Raw genomic sequence first — 14,864 nt, forward strand, 5'->3', positions numbered from 1 at the left:
TAAATTATTATGTTTTGTTTTACTATTAGTTTTACTTGTTTAGTTGTAGTTTATATAGTTTTTAGCGAAAGCTAAACATGGCAACGTACGTGGTCTTTCTATAATGAGCAACGGGAGTGAAGTTGGTTCGGAGGATTTCGATACCAGCAACAGTGATGCTGACTTATCACTCAGTGATTATGATGAAGAGGATGTGGAGCCAAGAACAATACAAACTGTACGAACAGAAGAGCATGCAGTTACTTTACAGGTAAGCCAGCTGCAAACGGGAAGCTGTTTGGTTTGAAATGGCAGTGCTGTGACTAAATACTATCAAAACACAGCACTGGGTACAGGCAATGCGGCAGCCAGATCCATCACAATGCCTGTGCAAAGTAGCTGTGTACAAGCATTTGTGACTATCCCTCCAACACAAGCGAAGCAGACACTGTAAAAAAGGTACAGGGTCTGCTATGAAAATTAAAACAAAAGAAAAGACAAAAGAAAAGAAAAATGTGCAGTGGTTGCGAAGGCAATCCCGGGTTCTGTTGTATTGAACATTTCAATAAATGGCACAGAGCAAGTCAAAACTGGCACACGTTTTGAAGTTGTATTTATTTGATAATTACTGTTTACTGATTATTATTGTTATTAGCAGCTTTTTTGTTTTCATTGTTAAAAAAAAACAAAAAACGTTTTTATCTCTATATTGAATATGGGTATGTAGTACACAGCAGCATAAAGGGTTAATGAAAAACACAGTTTAAGTCATTTATTTGTGTTTTATTCATCATATGTTAACATTTTATAGCAACTACAGATTTGAAAACATTATTATTATTATTATTATTATTATTATTATTATTATTATTTTCAAAATCTGGTACCTGGGAAGGGGTTTCATTTTTACATCTGGAGTTGAAGTGGTTAATAATAAATGAAAATACTTACTGTTAAAAGGCTAGCAAGTTGGTTAAACTCTCCTGGTAGCATTAAGCTTGCTGTGCAGTATTGCTTGAATAGTGTACGAGTGTTTGCCTTCAATTGTTTGTATAAAGTTATTTAAAGATTTTGTTTTCCTAAGCTTTATTGACAAAACCCAGAAGTGTGTGTGGGGTGGCGCAGTTGTTGACATTCGTGTGAGCTGTTTTTAATCAAACTGTCAGATTGTAATCTGTCTGCATCCATCCGTTGTTGATATTAAGAGTTATTTCTTCACCACTTCCAAACCCAAATATTACACTACGAATTGTGTTTTGTTTGCTGTCACTGAAAGCAGATCAGCGCTCAGCCTTTGCTGGGAACACGTGACGTGGGTGTAAAAAAAGTCACGTGATAGAGGGATACTACAGTATAGTTTTATGTCGTAGAGATTGGCTATCCAATGTGTCACTCATTCTGGAGCTGTGTATAGCAATTGCGAAATGATGCGGCAGGGGCGGGGCTTTACTTCAAACAGATATCGCGTGGTTTGACTGTGGCGCTGAACTGTAAGATCGCAATGTACATATTTCTATTTTTTAGTTTGTATTTATACTGCTGGGTTTTTACTGGAGCAATCTAGGTAAAGTACCTTGCTCAAGGGTACAGCAGCAGTGTCCCCTACCAGGGATTGAACCCACGACCTTCCAGTCAAGAGTCCAGAGCCCTAACCACTACTCCACACTGTATAAAAAAAATATTACTGTGTTATTATTATTATTATTATTATTATTATTTATTTAATTTGTTTTGCATTCCACTTTGTATCATGAAAGAAAATTAAAACGTTGATTAATATACGAGTTTTGCAAGTATGACCTGTATCATAATATTGCAGACAGAAACGGACCCCGATTGTAGCGGCGGTAAGAATCCAAGAGTACAACTTTTATCTTCCAAAATAGAAAGCTATTTTATTGATGAAATCGAGTGAACAGCAACACTCGGGCTGCTCTTAGCTGACCGCCAGAGCGCCCCAGGAGAACGCCCCCCACTGCCCCGTGCCTGACAACGGGGTACCGGCAGGACACCCCCGTCCCGCCCCCGCGTCTCCAGCAGAGTAAATCTCCGCGACAACAGAGATCAAATCATGTGAGAGAAGGGAACACGCGGATATCACGTGACTAACACGCTGTCACCGCCCCGCTTTCATTGGAAGAGTCACGCGGAATGATTTGAGACACGTGATCAGTCCTCTCTCATTGGTTAACGCCCGTCGCTGGATGTTTCCACAGCGTGATTTGTACCATCGTCCACAAAACCGTTTTTTCCAGTATTTTTTTGTTAAATTGGTTATTGCAAAGTCAAATTTGAAAAACACCAAACCCGGTAGCCGATTCCACAAAAAAAGACCACGTTTTTCCTAACACTAAAAGGTAAGTGCTGAGTTATTTATTACTCAAAGTGAAATGTATGTATTTGTTAATCTCCATCGATATGCATGAACATTCGTGTGTGTGTGTGTGTGTGTGTGTGTGTGTGTGTGTGTGTGTGTGTGTGTGTGTGTGTGTGTGTGTGGGGTCGGATTGACAGGCTCAACAAACCCTGTGAACGGGGTAGCATCTGGTGAAATACTTTTTGAGATACAGCATGGCGAAGAAAACAGCTTTTTAAAAAAAAAAAAAAGAAAAAAAAGAAAAATGAAGACGCTTTTGTATACACCTGTATCTCGAAAAGTACTGCTAATTTAGGAACCACACTTGGCATACACATAGTCCCGGGAGTGTAGATGTGCAACGGGGTATATATTTTCGGAGGGGTCCTGGTTTTACCGAAATTGAACCAAAAAAGATAACTGTCTGACGTCAGTGCCTGGTAGCGTTGCTTTCGACCGTTCATTTCACTGAATAAATAGGGAGGCATTGAATAGCCTATAGTTCAGCACACACGGGTCAGATCTGTGTTTCTGTCCGGTTAAAACTGGTAATCAGTGATAATAATGAGTGTTTGTGCCTTCAGTACTGGAGAAACTAATAATAATTTGTTCATTTAGGAAATACGTTTGCTTCCCCAAACACTCGTTTTTTTTGGCAGCCTAATAGAAGAACAAGTCAGCTGACTGGCCAAGCTTTATTTCTGATGAGCTCTCATTTTGGCAGGCGTCACAAATCTCCGCCAATTTACGTAGTTTTAGTGCCTCATTTGTTGAGCAATGAAAGAAGGCTTTGTGCAATATGAAAACAGCGGTAGGAATATTATTTTCTTCAGTGCGCTGAAACTATCTGAATATTCTTACAAACATTGCTGCACATTCATTCGAAGCCAAAAAGTCGACGTCTGTGTCTAAAATGGCAAGTGATGTGTGAGATTAACATAAAAACCAACAACAACAAAGTGATGCTTCAGATTTGGCAAGCGAGTCAGAATCGAGGGATACAGACCGCTGCAGGTAATGCACATCGCTCGAAAGTGCTTCACACTTTCCAGACACTGGGCAAAGGTACATGCTACGTATAGTGATCAACGTTTTGTTTTGTTGTGATCCTATTTTCTGTTATGAGGAGAGTAATAAACGAAAATTGTGGGGGGGTTTTGTACAACGCCACCTTTTCCACATATATTTTTTGAAGCGTTTATTTAAGTTACATTTGACAGTTTTCACTTGCATGCACAGCTTAAAAAAGAAAAAGTAAACCCCAGTAATGCTGTTACTTCATGAAAATGTGTCATTTGCCACTTTGTTTATTGCGAAGAAACTACAATGGCAGGGATAAAAAAAGAAAGAAAAAAGCGATATCTACTTATGTACTGTTTCTGCCTGAAATACACACGTGGAAAGTGTATACTTTTATAGTTAATCCAGTGGAGCAAAGTAAAGCCTTCACAACCTATTCTGGAATAGTACAGTTTTACATATTTTAGGATAAATAGTATTGTGCTGCAAGCATTCAAGTTAACTAACGAGCTTTCGTTAGTTAACTTGAATGCTTGCAGCACAGTGATTGTCAGAACATTTTCTAGTTTTAATAAAATTAAAATGAATAACATGCTGTTTTAATAGCATTACAGTGAGATTTGTATAATTGTTTGTTTGCAAGGTGTCATTTGAATACTGGTCAGGAAATGGTATTTGCTTAATATTTTTATTATTAATGGTGATCAAACATTGTAACTTGTTAAGTAGTTATTTCTGAGATGTATTAGTTGATTGGTGCAAGTGCAGTGTTGCAACGTTTTGTTACTGTATGTAAAGTCTGATCGGATAGTCAGATTTTCACGACCATTTAAACAACCCCCCACCACTACGCACATCTTGAGCGCCCTGTGGCCCCCCAAGGTTTGGAAATGTCCTTATCTGGCCCGCCAGAGAATGTAATTGAGTACCACTGCTGTAAATGCTTATGATCTTGTATAGCGTAGGTTCTAAAAAAAAAAAGTGAGACGATAATGTTTTGCCAAATAGAATAAAATACAAATGCATACTGTTATATGTATGCGTGTTATATATTCCATATTTAAGCACATACATTAAACACTTTCTGCTATTTGTTTACTGTATATCGCTGCCAAAGGAAGTTTGAGATTTTTTAAATTAACACAAAGTTGTTCTTCAACTGCTACAGAATGTTTATCTTGAAGAGACCTTCTTCACAACACGAAGTAATTTACTGACACTATCGAGAATCTCTTATATCAAATCATTAATCGTGGTAGCTAGCGTCACTTGCAGAGACTTACGCAGGTAGGCCTATATATTAATTTAGCTGTAAGACATTTTCCATCGCTGAAAAAAAAATAGACTTCATGATTAATCTAACTTCAGGTAATTCAGTGAAATATTTTACTTGCCGATATATATTTGGGGACGGCCCACCCCTCCAGACTAGGACATATTTTAATGCCTTCTATGTAATGAATTAAACATTTGCACAATATTCTAGTTCACAATTTAAAATGGAGAAAATGTAATCCCACTATATTGCTATCTATTGCTAGTCAATTATGTTAATGATTTAAACTATTGACAACATGTTTAAGAACATATGAAGTGGGAAGCGTTTAAAATCTTGAAAAAAAATGTATGTACAGTACTGTGCTTAATACGAGTTAGGCCTAATGTATGTACTCTACTGTACTTAATACGTTTCTGATTTTACATTTCTGGATTGCAATGAGATATAAAATACATCTTACAGTATGTCTTTAAAAAATGTAGAGTTTTGACATAGGTTAGATTTAGGTTTATGTTAAGTTGTGTGCTTAACTGTTTGGGTTTATTTTAAGTTTTTTGACTGTAGTAGTAAACAAAAAAAACACGTTTCAAAGGCATGTGGAAATGCGGGTGCATGAACGTTTTATCATTTTTTTTACAAATGGTAATTTGGAGCTTCAAGGAATTTTCCTGTGCTAAGTTTAAACAAGAAGAATGACTTTGTTCGGATAATTTTGTACAGTGGACATATATATGTATGGCATATTATATCATACGTTTGCTTCTGGCCAGAGCCAGTTTGGCGGGTAAATACTTTTGTCTCTGTTCCATTTGGTGGGGGTGGGGGGGAACCCTCGAATTCACCTGCAGTTGCAGATTTTCTTTTTCTCTCTCCAAATGTTAAGCCACACAAAACAAGCAAAGTTGGGTTGCAAATGCATCGTTTTGATTGGGTCGTCAGCCAAGCAGGAAAAACATTTAATTGGATTATTACAATTTGTACTGTGCTTGCTGTTGCCTGATGCTAGAGCTTCTTATTTATGATGGTAACTTGAGGTATTTCAGTAGAAATGTTCTACTTTAGTTCAGTAGGATTTTTGATGTCATTACAGAAGTAACACTTTTTTTATTCCGTTTGATACTAGACATATTCAAAGCTACACTGCAGTCGTTATCAGTAGAGTATGTACATAACACTGATTGCATACATTCAACTTTTGCTATACAATATTTAAGAACTGGTAGACCATAGATTGATGCATGAAAAATACACAGCCAAATCTGATGTAGAGTCGACTCCACTTATTTGCATATTGAATAATTGTATAATAATTGCTTAACTGCATAGCATGCAGCTGGTCCCGTTTTTAAGCGCATAATTTTCTATGATTGTATGGTACTAAATGCACATTTCGCGGTCCCGAAGTCCGTTGTTCATTGCATTTTAATTTGGATAATTGCATAATGCGAGCAATGTTCAAAAAATATATATGTTTGCGTTTGAGTTTCAAAAATAGCAGTGACGTAAGCGCATAGCAACTGTATGACAGCGGGAAAAGCAGGCACGAAAGACAGTTTTTTACAGTTGTTTATCAGCTCAATCGGCCGACTACTATGCATACTTCCATAAAATTATTTTTTTGCTACGTTGTAGTCAGAAGATCTATAGTAAGGTACTGTGCACCCCTGTTTAACTTTTATTTTTTACTGTACTGTATTACAATATATGAGTTTAGGCCGGCTGTAATATACGGTACATTAGTTTACATTATTTTACTTTTCATATCATAAGTTGCCAGAGAATAGTGTTTTGTATTGAGCGTATAACATTTCAAGTTGGTTTATTTTTGTGAACTTGTCCAATATTTTAAGTTACTCGTAATGAAATATAAAAAATAAATAAAGTTATGAATCTGATCAAAACGAATCATATACATGTACGCCCACTGTATTCCCTCACTCGGCGGTCCGAGCCCATGCAATTATGCTGTCTCCTGTAACTTGTATCCTCTTTTACTTGTTTCACTATCTATCATGAATCATGGAAATACTGTACAGGTGAAAATGCCATATTGATGAGCTTGATAGTTTAAGACGTATAGTTCATGTATCAATAACATAAATGTAAAATTTGGAAAAACAGAACAGGCTGAGTAGGAGCCGTTAACATTGGATTGGCCCAACTATACCTTTGATATTACTATATAAACAGTACTGTAGTATTTGTGTTTTTATTATACTGCAGTGAATGTAATTACAGGGTGTTGCCAACCAAAAACATAAAAATACAACATTTTCCAAGTACACCTGGAGGTCATGTGTTAACTTGTCGTTTTATTTGTTTTAGTGTAATGAAGACAAGATCCATCTACAAATACACAGGCTGTGATTAAAGCCTGACATCACAACTTCATAATCGTATATAATCATTATTTTAGTCATTGAGCAGACGCTTTTGTCAGAAACAACTTACAGAGACTATTTATTTAACTAGGAGAGTTACCCATTGAGACGGAGGCCTCATTACAAGAGGGTCCGGGGGAGGGGGGGAAGTGGGGCACAAACACACTTTTAACCCTAATTAAGGTAGAGGGACTTTAGGTAGGCCGGATTGTATAACCTGCTTTTTGGATTTGGCCATGACACCGGGATTAACATACCTGCTCTTACGAAGAGTGCCATGGGATCTTTAACATCCACACAATGTGGACAGGACCTCGGTTTAAAGATTGAAGTACTACTGAGCCAATTATATTTAAGTCAAACAATTACAAACAAAAACCCCAAAAACTACAATAAAAATCTAGATAAACACAATATAGAATTGTCCCCTGCTAAATGAATAACAAACTCTGTGTTGTGAATTATTCAGTCAGGAGTGGTCGGAGATTTGGTGGATAAATATAACGCCACTCTGGCAAATAGTCTTGACACTATTGCACCTTATAAAATAAAGAAACTATCTACAAAAATATTTTCTCCTTGGTTTAATGATACAACACGTATGCATAAACGTATGTGTCGCAAATTAGAACGCAGATGGGAGATCGACTGGACTTCAGATATATTATCAAAGCTGGAAAGATAGTATTTTAACATATAGAACGTCACTGTCTTTAGCTCGATCTGTTTATTTCTCCGATCTTGTTGACAAAAATCAGATTTATTTTTCAGTCAACAGCAAGATTAACAAATCCGCAATCAGAGCGCGTTACACAGAATATTCCTCCAGTAAGCTGTGAATCACTTCAATAAAAAAGTGACCGACATTAGGAATCAGTTGAGCAACTACATACTGATATAAACAATTATACAAATATTCTTGGTCCGTCTGAACCCAACCAAATCTTACAGCACTTTTGCTTGACATGTGAACAAGAGCCGGATGCCATAATTAAAAAGACTAAACCCACAACATGTGCATTAGATCCCATTCCTACTACACTTTTGAGAAAAGTATATCCAAAAATAAATAACACAGTTTTAAATATTATTAACAGCTCACTCTCATCAAGTACTGTTCCAAATTCTTTGAAGACTGCGTAGTAAAACCCCTGCTCAAGAAGCCTACCCTTGATCCCAATGTGCTTAATAATTACAGGCCTATTTCTAATCTCCCTTTTTTTTGTCCAAAGTGTTAGAAGAGTAGTGGCTGAACAATTAAATAGATTTCTTGCTGCACAGAATATTTCTGAGAAATTTCAGTCAGGTTTCAGGCCTTATCATAGCACCGAGACGGCACTAATTCGAGTGGTAAATGATATGTTGATGACTTCTGACATGGGCTCGCCTTCAGTACTTGTTCTACTGGATCTAAGTGCTGCTTTCAACACCATTGATCATTCTGTCATAATTAATCGCCTTGAACATTTAGTGGGATTGTCAGGTACTGTCTTGTTCTGGTTCAGATCCTATCTCTCTAATAGGTTTCAGTTTGTTAAAGTTGAGGAGGCGACCTATTTTATGTCAAAGGTTACGTGTGGGGTTCCTCAGGGTTCAATTCTTGGCCCAATTCTGTTCTCTCTATATATGTTACCTTTGGGAAATATCATTCGTAGACACAGAGTTCATTTTCATTGCTATGCTGATGACACTCAGCTTTGCCTGTCTCTCAAACAGGGTGATGTATCTGCTGCTAATATTTTGAATACCTGCCTTGCTGACATTAAACATTGGATGTTTAAAAGCTTTTTAATGTTAAACTCAGACAAAACAGAATTGATGATAATGAGACCTCAGAAGCAATACAAGAACATAGATTCATCTGATTTTCTACTCGACGGTCTCTGTACAGATTCTAGAGCAGAGATAAAAAAAACCTAGGTGTCACTTTTGATTCAGACCTCTCCTTTGAATCACACATTAAAAATGTTACAAAAATGTTCTTTTTTCATTTAAGAAACATAGCTAGACTGAGAGGTATGCTTTCCAAGCAGAATGCAGAGAGATTGGTGCATGCTTTTATATCTTCAAGGATTGATTAATGTAACAGCCTTTTTGCTGGTATTAGTAACAATGTTATATCTCGGCTGCAACTTGTACAGAATGCTGCTGCAAGAGTTTTAACTGGGAGTAAGAAACAAGATCATATCACCCCTGTGCTAGCGTCCTTGCATTTGCTTCCTGTTCGATTTAGGATCGATTTTAAGGTGCTATTATTATCCCACAAGGCTCTAAATTGCTTAGCTCCACCCTATTTAAAGGATCTTTTAAAACCATACGTTCCTAATCGTCCACTTCGATCACAGGATGCCAGGCTACTTTCCATACCAAGTATTCAGAAACAAAACTCAGGTGGTAGATGCTTGAGTTACATTGCACCGAAATTATGGAACGACTTCCCAGTACTATAAAGGAAGCTCCTTCTGCCAATGCTTTTAAATCTCATTTAAAAACACACTTGTATAGCTTAGCTTACGCAAGTTTTTAAAGTGATATTCTCTCGCTTCTGTATATGTATATAACATATAATTATATGTGTGTTTTATTGCTGATTTTATATATATATATATATATATATATATATATATATATATATATATATATATATATATTATATATATATATAAATTTCTATGTGTGTTCTATTTTCTGATTATTGATATATATATACAGACGTGCTCAAATTTGTTGGTACCCCTCCACAAAAAACGAAGAATGCACAATTTTCTCTGTAATAACTTAAAACTGACAAAAGTAATTGGCATCCGCCATTGTTTATTCCATATTTAATAGAAATCAGACTTTGCTTTTGATTTTTTATTCAACATAATATTGTAAATAAGAAAACAAATGAAAATGGCATGGACAAAAATGATGGGACCGCTAACCTAATATTTTGTTGCACAACCTTTAGAGGCAATCACTGCAATCAAACGTTTTCTGTAGCTCTCAATGAGACTTCTGCACCTGTTAACAGGTAGTTTGGCCCACTCTTCCTGAGCAAACTGCCCCAGCTGTCTCAGGTTTGATGGGTGCCTTCTCCAGACTGCAAGTTTCAGCTCTTTCCATAGATGTTCGATAGGATTCAGATCAGGACTCATAGAAGGCCACTTCAGAATAGTCCAATGTTTTGTTCTTATCCATTCTTGGGTGCTTTTAGTTGTGTGTTTTGGGTCATTATCCTGTTGGAGGACCCATGACCTGCGACTGAGACAGAGCTTTCTGACACTGGGCAGTACGTTTCGCTCCAGAATGCCTTAATAGTCTTGAGATTTCATTGTGCCCTGCACAGATTCAAGGCACCCTGTGCCAGGCGCAGCAAAGCAGCCCCAAAACATAACCGAGCCTCCTCCATGTTTCACTGTAGGTATGGTGTTCTTTTCTTTGAAAGCTTCATTTTTTCGTCTGTGAACATAGAGCTGATGTGACTTGCCAAAAAGCTCCAGTTTTGACTCATCTGTCCAAAGGACATTCTCCCAGAAGGATTGTGGCTTGTCAATATGCATTTTAGCAAATTCCAGTCTGGCTTTTTTATGTTTTTCTTTCAAAAGTGGAGTCCTCCTGGGTCTTCTTCCATGGAGCCCACTTTCGCTCAAAAAGCGACGGATGGTGCGATCAGAAACTGACGTACCTTCACCTTGGAGTTCAGCTTGTATCTCTTTGGCAGTTATCCTTGGTTCTTTTTCTACCATTCGCACTATCCTTCTGTTCACTCTGGGGTCGATTTTCCTCTTGCGGCCGCTCCCAGGGAGGTTGGCTACAGTTCCATGGACCTTAAACTTCTTAATAATATTTGCAACTGTTGTCACAGGAACATCAAGCTGCTTGGAGATGGTCTTGTAGCCTTTACCTTTACCATGCTCGTCTATTATTTTCTTTCTGATCTCCTCAGACAACTCTCTCCTTTGCTTTCTCTGGTCCATGTTCAGTGTGGTGCACACAATGGTACCAAACAGCACAGTGACTACTTTTCTCCATTTAAATAGGCTGAATGACTGATTACAAGATTGGAGACATGTGTGATACTAATTAAGGAAACTAATTAGTTTGAAATATCTCTATAATCCAATTATTTATTATCTTTTCTAAGGGGTACCAACAAATGTGTCCAGGCCATTTTAGAATATCTTTGTAGAATAAGCAATAATTCATCTCTTTTCACAGCTTCTTTGCTTTATTCTATGACATACCAAAGGCATGCAAGTATACATGATAAAATAGCTTTTAATTTCATCACTTTTCAGGAGGAATGAAGCATTATTTCAATGAGCTGTAAGGGTACCAACAAATTTGAGCACGTCTGTATATATATATATATATATATATTTGTATGTGTTTTTTATCATGTAAAGCGCTATACAAAACTAAAGATTGATTGATTGATTGATTGATTGATATGGAGGCAGTTTGCAGTTGTTTGCTATCACACACAGCATACAGTTATGTGCTGCTTCCCATTTCCAGTCATCATTACTCACACCTGTTTTTCTCCCAATTTGTGAACTGTGGTATTGCTTGGCATGTCGAAAATTATGGGGGTCTGATCAGAAACATTTGTTAGAAACACTGAAGTAGTAAAAACATATCTTTTTAAATTCCTCAGGAAGCTAATGATGCTTCTTTGAAAATGGCTGCCTGCATGTCATGGATGATTCGAGATCGGGCAGGGACGTCTTTGTTCGCCTTTTCTCGTCAGTCAGTCACTTTGCTGTTTATGTACTCGGGTAGTCGCGTCTTTTGTTGGTGATTTTTAATACACACATCACTACTGTACTCTAATTTAAGACGCAGGATATTTTTGAGAAGCAAAATAATGGTTAAAGTGCATCTTAAAATGAAGGAATATGGTAGTTAACTGTCAAAACTGCAACTTTTGTTTACATGTATATGTCCATATAAAAATGTAAATGTTATCCGCAAACCACAAATCCATGTTAGTGCACAGGCAGTGTAGTGGTCAATTATTATTATTATTATTATTATTATTATTATTATTATTATTATTATTATTATTATTATTTATTTTTTTCTTAAGGTCCATGCCACATTACTCATGGTTGAAGGACTCAAGATGGCAGAGAACCAAGAGATGGCTGAGAAAATGGATGGGCAGAAACCCTTGGATCCTTCCCCACTCTTGGAATATGGTAATTAAATCAGGAAGTACTTCACTATATACTGCTGAATATCACATTATGGGGACTCTCTCTACCTTTGGGAGACATATAACATGCCCCTACAAAGTGATTTCATGTGTTTCACATCTACTGTTACCGTGCATGTGATTCTCCTCTTTCAGAAACTTCGGAACAAGAGTCTTATTCAGACAGGGGCCAGCTAGGTGGGAGACTTCAAGGGGTGGCTGAGATAGAGAATCCCCTCAATGGGATCGGGACTAAAGTAACAAGAGGTATGTTCACAACTGAAGGAGGACAGGAAGGGCCTCACAATGATGGACAACCAGAAGACATTCAGAACAAGGGACAGCTGGATTGGCTTGAAAGTTGCTGCCTAAACAACCCAGGTAGATACAGTTTGAGGCATTTACTTGTGTGTTCATCTCTAATGCAGACAAAAGCCACCAAATGTACATTGCTGTGCAAAAGTCTTAGACACATTCTCGAGTTACAATATCTCAAAATAAACTATACTTGAGCAGCTAATATGAAGTGTTGTAGTAGCTAACCCATCACATTTATCCAGCTCTTTCCATAGATGTTTGATAGGATTCAGATCAGGACTCATAGAAGGCCACTTCAGAATAGTCCAATGTTTTGTTCTTATCTATTCTTGGGTGCTTTTAGCTGTGTGTTTTGGGTCATTATCCTGTTGGAGGACCCATGACCTGCGACTGAGACAGAGCTTTCTGACACTGGGCAGTATGTTTCGCTCCAGAATGCCTTGATAGTCTTGAGATTTCATTGTGCCCTGCACAGATTCAAGGCACCCTGTGCCAGGCGCAGCAAAGCAGCCCCAAAACATAACCGAGCCTCCTCCATGTTTCACTGTAGGTATGGTTCTCAACGGGGGGGGGGGGGGGGGATGTATTTTTATTTGATATAAAATGTATACATGACATGGTAGTATTAAATCAGGTTGATTCTATGGTAGTATAACCCGCCCCCCCCCCCCCCTCCAGAAAAAAGAAATAAAATTGTGCAAAATGTCTAAGACTTTTTCACAGCAGTGTATATCTCCACAAGTCACTCCATTAATTATCAGTCTCGGAGCCTGTCGCTACTGGAGAGAAATATTGTTTTTGATAAGTCTCTACCTTTGGGAGACATATAATATGTCCCCACAAGGTGATTTCATGTTAAATCAGAAAGGGCGCTACAATATACTGTTGAATGTCACATTATGGGGACTGTCTCCCAAAGGTCTATGTCCACGTCAGCCAGTTAATATTTTCAGTGTTGGGTGGCATCTTGATATGACATTTAAATGGCTTTTCTTTAAGCATCCACGTGAGGGAAGCTTGTATGTTTTTTGTAAATCTGCAGACATTACCAGCCTCATCACACCTATAACTGCTTTGATCTTCTGAACTGATCGCAATGTTGAATTTATATTCTCTGCATTGTGGAAACTCCTCTAGAAAAATCTAACTACTGGTCACGTTGATCTGTGACCTAAGATGGCTGCCAAATTGCGGTCATGCGACGTTCGTTTCTGGAAAATAAAGACCAAACGCTTTGAGATATTGGCTTCATATTCTTCTATTTTTTATGTGTGCTTTATTTTGTTTCTTAATAAATAATTCAGTACTTTGCCAAGACATGAGTTGCATCACAGGCTGATAAGTTATAAAAGTAGTGATATTTGAATTGAACCCTTTTAGGACGAAGCGTTTTTTAGTGGGATGGTCCCCCAAGACTAAGGTTTTTTTTTTTTGGCTGTTCTTTATTCTCTTCCTATAAAAAAAATCACTTTTTTTTTTTTTACTGTGAGAATTCATTTCTTTTGATTTGCATTTTAAGTCCTTGTGATCTAAAATGCAATGTCAAGCACAGCATCCCATGTCAAGCACAGAATCCTTCATTTTTCCAATGCTTAATGATAAGGTAAGGTTTCTTATTTGTTCATTAGAAATTAAGAACCATTACCAATGATAGTTGACACATGCTTTGCGATATCTTCAAATTTGGTACACTACTGTATTATAACATTCTGTTGGACAAGGGTCATTATCTGTGTCATTATTATTATTTCTTAGCAGACGCCCTTATCCAGGGCGACTTACAGTCGTAAACAAAAATACATTTCAAGAATCACAGTACAAGTATTAATACAATTAAGAGCAAGATAAAATACAATTATTTCGGAACCTTTACTAACATCTCAGAATCCACAAGATAATAGTGCCTAATTTTTCTCCTCACTGTGAGACAGAGCTTGCACCACCACCTTGCGCTTGTTTGAAAAATATATACAGCTCTGGAAAAAATTAAGAGACCACTGCAAAATTATCAGTTTCTCTGGTTTTACTATTTATAGGTATGTGTTTGGGTAAAATGAACATTTTTGTTTTATTCTATAAACTACTGACAACATTTCTCCCAAATTCCAAATAAAAATATTGTCATTTAGAGCATTTATTTGCAGAAAATGACAACTGGTCAAAATAACAAAAAAGATGCAGTGTTGTCAGACCTCGAATAATGCAAAGAAAATAAGTTCATATTCATTTTTAAAACACCACAATACTAATGTTTTAACTTAGGAAGAGTTCAGAAATCAATATTTGGTGGAATAACCCTGATTTTCAAGCATAGCTTTCATGCGTCTTGGCATGCTCTCCACCAGTCTT

This window comes from Acipenser ruthenus, unplaced genomic scaffold (genome assembly GCF_902713425.1).
Source record: "Acipenser ruthenus unplaced genomic scaffold, fAciRut3.2 maternal haplotype, whole genome shotgun sequence".
NCBI lineage: Eukaryota > Metazoa > Chordata > Actinopteri > Acipenseriformes > Acipenseridae > Acipenser > Acipenser ruthenus.